This window comes from Parus major, chromosome 3 (assembly GCF_001522545.3).
Source record: "Parus major isolate Abel chromosome 3, Parus_major1.1, whole genome shotgun sequence".
Lineage (NCBI taxonomy): Eukaryota > Metazoa > Chordata > Aves > Passeriformes > Paridae > Parus > Parus major.
In genome coordinates this window covers 72,198,078-72,208,067 of record NC_031770.1, presented here as the reverse complement: position 1 = coordinate 72,208,067, position 9,990 = coordinate 72,198,078, and the positions used below count along the sequence as shown (strand labels likewise).

The following is a 9,990-nucleotide window of genomic DNA, read 5'->3' as shown; positions in this document are numbered from 1 at the left end:
TCATGCGTGCATATATAGCATATATATACACATACACATGAAGTTACATACATTAAAACATAGTACATGAAAATGTAGATACATAATGTACAAAACCTCCTTTCATAATAGCTAATGAAATTAATTAGTAAAGTTTTAATGTGAATGGAAAGAAAATAAAATGTATAAGGCAAGCATGATGCCTCTCATTTTACAAGGCTGGTGAACAAGCTCTGACATGTTGGGATGGGGGAAAGTTCATGAGAGGGGTGGAGGATGGCATCAGAAGGATGGATGGCCACAAACACTTTGGCATGCTCCAAAAGCTACGGAGCTGTAGTCCAGCAAGGAATCCCTGTGCAATCCCTGTAACATGCAAAGCAGAGATGTGCAGTAAACTGGTCCAAGAGGCCCTGCTTCCAGCCACAGACCACTGCTAGGATGGCCATTCATGCTAAGATGGGCTTTGGGACTTTGCATTTTTCTGGAAGACACAAGCAGCACTGCCTGAGAAAATGGAAATGCTCATCTCTCAGGAGAGAACATAAATGAGGACAATAAGGAAAAACTGTCAAGTGATTCCTGAAATTCCCAAGTGAACTAGGAAAAAAGTAGCCACTGATTCATTTCTGAATCAGAAATACCAGAATCTGGTATTTTGAGGTAGGTTTCACACAGAAAATGCAGGCGGTGGTGGTGGGGTGAGCTCCCTTTCCCCATGGCTGTGGGGAGTTTACATCTATCTGTAGGACCGTTACGGAGTGCAGGTTGGTACTATATGTCTTTAAGAAAATCAGCTTCTAGAGAGTTTCAAAAACTCCAGCTAAGTGACTAAGGTGTGCCACAGTCTAATCACTTTCCTGTCTGGGCCTAAGGCAACCAAAGGAAGGAGAATGGTCTCCAAAGAGAGAGCAGTCTTTGAGGGAAGAAAGGAAAAAAGCTGGAGAAGCCTGACAAGGAACCAACTGCCTTCATACCCTCTTAGTTCATGACTTAAATTGCTGGTCCAGTGTTTCCTTTCTTACGTGTGTGTACTAGCTGCTGTTTGGTAAACGTGTCTGTGCCACTACTTCTGTTAAAAGTAAACTATGCCTCTGGGAAGGTGGGAAACTTTGGGGGCATAAATCCTGTGTTATAAGCTGCTAAAAGCCAAACAGAAATAGCCTGAACAAAAGCCAAGAGAAAACTTGAGTGCTTACAGCTTACACAAGGCTGCAAGAAAGCACTTTAAAAGAGAAAAGGATTAGAGGTGAATAAAACATTGAGTTCTTCTTGTAAATATTGATGTTTTTCATATATTTATAACTACCGAATCTGTGTGCTTTAATAATATGATAATTTTTCATTTTGTTTTTTTTGCATTTTATTGATCACATAAAAATGTCACTGTTTATGTCTCTACACGTTAACAGTGAATATTTTTATCATTTTATAAGATTTATTTGAGGTGATTTTGGTCTGGAAGACTGATGGTAAAACCCACACATAATAACTTCATATATAACCCACACATATAACTGCACTATTCTGATGAAAATAGCTATTAGAACACATGGTTCTCCAGCACTGTGGGAAGATGACAGAGGATAAAAAGATAACGGTACAGAAATTATAGGGGAAAATACTGTTGCTACTGTCTAGATGGCACATGGTCAGCATACATGACACACCCACAACACAATCTCAGGGGTCTAAATGAAGGGTGGAGTGGAGACACTACGGCCAGGCTCTGTTGAAACCCATGCAGAAGAGGGAACTCAGTGGTACTTTCTATGATAAGCTCCACAGCAGCTGAAAACTAAGGGAGATTAAGGGAAAATGCTCTTGAATCAGCAACCATGGTGAAATCACTCTTTTTGGATTGACACATGTCTCCATCCCGAGGTTATCTTGCGTACTATCCTGAGATACTCAATTCCCAAGGTACAAGCTGTATAAAAGGTAAGACCAAAATTCCTCAAACTCCAACTAAACAAAAATAAATAGCATAAAAATGGGGGAAATTAGTTAAAAATGGGGGACAATGAGAGGGAGGACTCCACTGTAACTTCTGGGATCAATTAATCATAATCAGAGGTGGGCTGAACCTGTCTTCTCCCCCATAGGCAGGCCTATTGGGTAAGAACTGTTCTCGCCACATGCTGAATGATTATCTCGAAGTGGCTTTTATTGTGGATTAGAGCTTGTTAGTACATTGCTTTGATTTAATATTGCTTTGAATATATTTTTGTAGTCTGGCACTATTACTGGCAATTCTCAAACCTTAACCAGTCACTATTTTATTGATAGAGAGTGCTATTCTGTAAACTGTTAGTGAGTCCTTCAAGGACACTGGCAGTTGCCAGCAGTGGGTAGAGGTGTGGAGACCCAAGAGGAGGTTTCTCTGATTGGTGAATAAATCAGTGGAACAGATCCAGTGGGACTGCTTAGTGAAGGGTCCCATAATGAGACACTGACGGACTGGTCAGGCACAAGGGTCACAGCTTCCCTGAGGTGCTGACAGACTAATCAGCACTAAGGGTTTGAGTATGTCTCCCCCTTTCACATAGGAATCATGTACAGATTATTCTTTACTTTCATTTGTACTCTTGATTTTGGAAGAAATATAAATGAATAAACTTACAATCTATTCAACACTTTAAACTTCCTATGTGAGATTTCAGTTGCTTTGCAATTTAACATTCAGTGTTTTTTCTTTCCTTGGTATTTTATGTTCTAAAACAAGTAATGAAGTACTAATTTATTCCTCAGCAAATACAGAAATCCTGCCTGGCAGAAGGGAAAACTGTGACCAAAGAAAAGACAGAAATAAGAAGTTTACATTCATTCTGTCACACTGGTGTGTCTGCCCAGGAATGATGTTTTCCTTTATCTGAGTATCTGATTCAAAAGGTTCTATTAAGATGTAACTATTTTGAAAACTGGATTTTCCTTTTGTATAACAAATAATTTTTCTATTAAGCTTTCTTCTAGGCTGTAAAAGTACAAGAGATATACTAGGGATTTTCAGAAGCCTATGGAATACATTTTAACTATACATTTATTTTACCTTTGTAAAAGTGGTTTTATTTATTTTACCTTTGTGTGGACTATAGTTTCTGGAATTGGGAGACATTTCAGTACTGTTATGGAAGAGAACAATCTTATCAACCTAATCAATACAAAGGCATGGAGAGATTGCTCTATCACTCTTTAGTGATTTAATTTAAGTATCTTTCAAGGTTTACAGTATTACATTTTTACCACTAGATTTTTATGACCATATTAACAGTTGAAACAACTTTTCAAATTATCTTGTCTGATGTTTAAATATTTGAATAGGTTTGTTTGGGGTTTTTTTAATTATGATTTTTTTTTATTTCTGCAGCTGAATGTTACTACCAGAATGTAAGGCAAAAGATACAAACCTTGCATGAACTGTGAGCTTATGTTTCCACATTTGCTATGGTATGAAATGGTGTGTGGTAGAGTCATGTGAGAAAATCATTCTACTTATACATATAAACTAATTTAAAATATCTACCTGATTCTTGCCAAGTTTTCCCTTTGACATCCTGAATTTCTTATTAAAGGGATCTGTGAAATAAAATTTGTATTTACTATCTGCCAGGGTTTAATATTCTGCTAATCTGAGGAAAGAGCCAGCTGCCACTCCTGACTAGAAATCTTGCATATGGAACTTGCATCAAGATCTTTATTTGAGGTCAGGTGTCATTTTTATTGGAACCAGTAAAGTTCTGATGAGACAGTAAGGCAGACCTTGACAAATACGTAGCAAGACTGTCTGTGAAAGGGTATTATGACAACTCACAGGTGGAATACTTAGAATATTATTTAAAAATTAAATAAATACTTATTTTATTACTCAACAGACTTGTTTCAGTCTGTTTTATCAATGGTAAACTTTTTCCTAATTTGTCTTGCATAAAGAGGGATGATATTATATGGGTAACTGGAACTAATAAACTAAAGGGGAAGACCCACCATAAAGCTTAACAGAATCAAATAAAATAGGGATAAAATAGGGATAAAATATGACACTAGATCAGATTAGAATTTACAGACAAAACAACTGCATAGAAAGATGTGAATTGTTATCTTCTTTTGAAATTCTGAGACATGAAGGTGGAAAATTTACTACAGCTAAAGGACTTCAGTGAGAAAAAAAATTTACTAAGGCTGAAATACTGAAGGGCTGTACCAGAAGTTTGGAGCTTCAAAGGAAAGCTCATAAATCATAAAAGACAGCTGTCATTTTATTATGAGCAGTATCAAAGTGCTTACAATGTATTAGAAAACAGCACCCAGGAATCTCCAGGCCTGTGGAAAAATTGAAAACATTTACATTGATATGAAATGTGGATGAATATGAAGAAGTGGGTGAAAATGCCCCAGACATGGTCCTCTCTTGGCCACCAGGGAGATATGGTGACTGTGGGACAGTCACATGAAGAAACAATGGCTGTCACAATTTACAAAATGTTGCTCACAACCATAAACAAACTCACAACCATATACTGGCACCTGTGCCCATGCTGGCCCTCCTCTTGTGTAAATGGGAAGAGGCAGCTGGTCCTGCTGGACAAATGACATGAGACTCTGATCTCATGTAATCTCTATCTATCGTGTAAATATCTCTATATTTACACAATAGAAACCCTCAAAACAGAAACTGGTGAAGTTCCATGGGAGACTGTAACTTGAAGATGATAAGGACTTCTGGGACAAGGGAGGGGCCATGTAATAGTGAGAGGGGCAGGCCTTTCCCAGGAAGTAGGTTGTGAGACACCCATCACTGCATCTCTGGAAGCAGCCTTTGTCTGCCAAAGCTGCCTGTGTTCCATTTGGCAGGGCTGCCTTTGGGGAACCATTGCCAGTAGCTGGCTAAGAAGCATAGGAAGTAGAGACTGAATTTTTCTTCTCTCTGGAGCATGTGAGTTTTGTTCTCTCGGTTCACCTACAGATTTTCATAAACCTTGTACTAATTTACTGGTCTGGTTACTTCTAAAATTCAACCTTTAGATTCAGCTGAAACTGACAGATTTACTCACACCCTTCCTGGCAGAAGGGCACAGTGGAGATGGACAGAACAACTGTTTTGTTTGGCATTGGGGCTAGCAGAAGTTTAGATATGAAGAGACAGAGGTGAGTGCCTTCTGAATGTCACCTGATTTTATGAATGGGTCAGATGTAAATTAATGTGGGAAATAGTGCAGAGACAGTGAAAATGGACAAAAATACATAGCTGGATTGAATTCATTGTATAATTTCTGTTAACAATGGACGACTAGATGTTTTGCAGCACTTAGCTAAAGCTACATCCTTCTCTACCTTTAGATCCAGCAGAAGTTGGCTCATGGAGGTGGGATAAACCATAGAATCACTTAGGTAAGAAAAGACCTTTAAGATCCTCCTATCATTTAACCCAGCACTGCCATGTCCACCACTAAACCTTGTCACTAAGAGCCATATCTACATGTCTTTTTAATACCTCCAGGCATTGTGACTCTGCCACTTCCATGGGCAACTTGTTGCAGTGCTTGACAGCCATTCCAACATGTTCCAAGTGAAACTTTAACGATTACTGCACTCAGTAATAAAGTTTCAGGAAATTCCCTCACCATTCCTGTAAACATTTTCAAAGCAGCTGCTCCCTGTACGTGTTCTCTGTGGATCTCTGGACGGGTTACAAACTGCAGGAACTATACATAAAACTGACTTCTCACATGTTATGTGAGTTATATATGGGAGTTAGGTGGGTCGCTAGTGTGTTGTGAGGAAAAACTGCAGCAGAGAAGCTTGTTCATACTTGGAGCCTTCCTTCAACAAAGTATAAGGAATGTTAGAAATGGGAAAGAAGATGAGAACTTCCTGACTTCCAGCTTATGCGTGTTGCTCCGATTGGAAAATTATTTTTTCTTTTCAGAGACATATTAAACAATGTATTGTGGTATCTTTTAGTGCAGCTCTTGTATTGACATTGTTTCAATTCATTTTTCAACTAAATATTGTGACAGTTATTTATTTCAGCATTGCATAGTTGCAAGTGAAATGAACAGACTTATATTTCATAGATGATTGAATGGATAACTGTCCTGGAAGATTGTAATAAGACCTTATGAATAAGATAGCACGAAACACACTGAAGTAGGCAAAGATGGAAGGTGCAGCCTCTGCTTTTTGCTCTCCACATTCATGTAGCTTTTATCAGCTACTTCCACTATATTTAGGGCATATCATATGTACTGCTCTCCAGCAGGACTACCATGGATCTTTGTTTCCTGCTTTCAAAGATTCACATTTTATTTCTGTAATAGACTGGAGACAGTGGTAGAATAGTGAAGTCATCATGCTAGAAAACACAAACAGGGTCCTCAGCTTTGGTCCAGACTTTTGAAAACAGATGTCTGCTCTAAAGTGTCATAACCGCTGTTATCTGCCAGGTTGCTAATGGTGAGAAGTAATCACATTTTACTTTGAAACCTGTGATTGTAGTAGATTTTCAATATCCTTTCTTTCTTTCTTGTCAAACCATTTAGAGGTAAGAGAGTTCTAATCATCCAAGAGGGAGACGTGCATATCTGTATTTTGGAAATAGTGGGGTATAGGTTAAGTCCTTCTAACCTTTTTGGCTTCTTTTGCACCATTGGGGCAGTTGCAGTAGAAAAGGCTTGGCTTTGTGCTTCTGAGTTCCCAGGATCTCCAGGGATGAACACCAGAGTGAGGAGAAGTTCTAGGCCACCAGCAGCAAGCCACAGGCAGCCAAACGCCTGCAGCTGCTCAGCTGCTGCTCCACCTGTCAGCTTCTCTATGGATGGAGTAAAAGTTGTCAGTTCAGCATGAAAGAAAAAGAAAAGGCAGAGCTGGCAGTATACTCATCTGATTGCTTTTGAACACTGATGATCTGTGCTAGAATCAGTTTTTGTTTCTAATAAGACACAGAGGTTCCCTGTTTGCCTTATTCCCTGTGACTGAAAACCAAGACCTCATTAAGATAGAAGATCCACTTACTCCTCGTAGGCTTAAGAACAGATTTTGTGATTAATTTTGTGTGTTGCTGCACCTATTCAATCTGTCTTTAGTTTGCCTGGATACTTAAGTGATACTGTTTGTCACTACAGTCTGAACAAACCCCAGGAAAAAACAATCAAAGTAAAGGCATAAGAATAGTAGGAGAGAAAATGGAAAATGTCTCCTTTTCATGCAGATGTTTATTGACAGTAACAATTTCGTAATATTTTTTGAAGCCATTGCCATCTGGCATTTATTATTTTCTTTACAGACTCTGATCATTCTGACATAAGGATACCTATGCTAAGGACGGCTGTGTAGTGAAGAGATATGCAACATAAGCCTATTAAGACACTTGAAGAATTCTGTCATATAAAACTCTCCAGATCAAATTATCTATTATGGAAATCTATACTGCCAGAATTAGACTTGTCTCAGTAAGTTGTCTTTTTATTGCAATTTGCTAAACTTTGGTTTTCAACTTTTTTTAAAGCCTTAGTTTCTGTGGGAAAAAGCTTAAATAGAAATACTACAGATCAACACACACACACACAGACAGACACACATACAAAAACAAATGGAAAAACCTTACATTTTAAGCCATTTCTGTAGGGTTTATTGAGATCAAATTCATGAGTTTTCTAGCTGAAGTTGATAATTGCTGAGCATAAAACTGGGCAAGCTCATAATTGATTCTATATTTATGCAATGTATGTAAATAAAACACTAAGAAATGCAATACTGTGTGTGCTGTAGTTGAGATTATCCAGCATGTGGAATATGTATGTACATATATTATGTAGTAGTATGTCTGTTTTGTGGTTGTGTTATGGCTCTGGTGTACTGGGGCTTTCAGTGCACAGATGTAAAACATGCTGCTGCCTTCTGTCAAACAGATGTTAGTGAATTGGTAGTAATCGTGGTAACAAATGCAAGATGCTTTGTCACTTGATCAAAAAAGCAAGATCTACGGGAAGGAATGATGAAGATAAGGAATCTAGGAGCTATTCCTCTGAATTTGATTGGATGGCATAACTGAGAAATGAGAGATACTGTCTCTGCTCTGGATAGCTGGGAAATTCTGCATTGCTAAATTTTGGAAGACTGAATAAACTAAAATTATTGTTCAGGTTCTGATTCTGAACTCTAGGTGTTTCAATTCCATTTTTTCTACCAAGGAAGGGAAGCATCAAGTGAGTATCATTTGTGCATTAAATTTGCCCTCATGACTATTACTACACAAGAAACAATTTTGCAATGTCAAACAATAACAATAATGTGAGCCACCACTTCTTTTCCTCAAATAACTTATGTGAAAAGAGGTACAAAAGCAAGGAAATGTGGTTGTCATCCACTATGACACAGTGTGGTAACAAGCAGCATGCTACCTTTAAACAATGCTGAAGGGTTACCATTAACCTGCTTAACTTAAAAAGCCAATTCACTCTTAAAAGATTAAGTTTGGAGTGAAATAATGAAAACAGATGATACAGTTCACAACTATTCAGTGTGGAAGAAATGTTGACAAAAAACAATCTCTCTAAATTAAAAACGCCCAGTAATGAAGCATGTGCTACTGGAGTGTCTGAAACAATTACAGATATTGATATGCTTGAAATTATTCAAAATGGCTCAACATCCTATGAACAAATATGATGTAGCAGAGGATACTGAAAATTGTACAAGTGTTATGAACAGCTTAGTGTCACTGTTCAGGACTGTAAAGCACATTTGGAAAAGTTACTAGTAAGCTTATTCCTATTTTGCCCTATTGCATATTGATTAACTTTTAAATCATATGCTCCAAGCAATGACATATATTTCCTTTTTTTCTGTTTTATTTTATGCATAGCATTTTCTTTATCCTGTAGAGATAGCTAGACTATGTGATGACTAAAATAAAACAAAAGGCAGATGTGTATATGAAAAAATGTGAATTTTTTCAGGCAGTGCATTAACTAGACAGCATTCACACCAGAAGTAGTACTCTTCCCCCACCCTCCTAAGGTTCCATACAATATTTCAGTGCTTGTAAGAAATTTCTGTGAAATTTCAGTCATCTATCTCTGCAAAAACTGAAAAAAATTCTTGGTACAAAGAATTTTAGTTCAAAGTAAAATGCTATTATTGCTCAGTGTCTCTTTCTAAGGATATTATGTTGGCTGGATCCATGTCTTTTTGTATCAGCTGCTTTGTGTGAGCCAGGACAAAAGACCCCTATCTCTCCAAAACTGAGGTCATTTAAAGCACCAGAGTAAAATCAATTGTCAGTGCTTCACAGCTTCTCTCTGGACCACCTTAGGATAGTGAAATGTTTGAAATTCTGACTTTTGTAGCTCATCCTGCAATTTTACTGGTTTTATACATCTTTTTTTTTCAAGCAGTTTACTTTTTCTGCCCTTTATTATGTTTTGGGCCTAAAAATCTCTTTTGAAACTTTCAACCAAAAAACTGAACTTTGTATCGTTGCCCCTGGAAATAGTTTTCCAGTTTGGGTCTAGTACTGTAGATCGATGACCTCAGTCGGTGTTCCCAGTGATGACATTATGTCTATACACAGTCATTCAGAGCCCTTGATGTTTTCTTCCTAGCCTCCATGCTTGTCAGTCATCTTGACACACTCCTTCAAAATGAGTTCAGTGTAGATTTAAGCTCCCAATTCCTTCAAATGAAACATAGCATGTGTTCTCCCTACAGCTTGTATATCTGAACTTCAAACAAAACCAGATTCTAGGAAAAGAAGGGATTACTTTACTGTGTTACTCCATCCTGGAGGCTTCACTTCAAGTTACCTGAGGAAAGAGATGCATTTTATAACTCCTGAGTTCTGTGAACAAACTTTTTCTGGAGTTGGGCTATTCTCTGTTTGTGGTATCTGCAAGGTTCTTTTTCAAAGCAGATACTCATGTCAATCTAAAACAGCACTCTTATATATCTACCTGAAAAAGTAAGTGTGAAAACCAGAAGATTTCAGGACTTGCATGGTAACACATCTGTCTC

General features: G+C 37.8%; 1 long non-coding RNA gene across 1 annotated transcript; it reads left to right on the top strand.

Annotated features, from left to right (window-relative positions):
• The first annotated feature begins 772 nt into the window (after positions 1 to 772).
• On the top strand, positions 773 to 8,268 carry LOC107201649. The gene is made up of 3 exons (XR_001520303.2): positions 773 to 5,124; positions 5,317 to 5,367; positions 7,262 to 8,268. It is a non-coding gene; the product is annotated as an uncharacterized LOC107201649 (long non-coding RNA).
• The last annotated feature ends 1,722 nt before the right edge of the window (positions 8,269 to 9,990 follow it).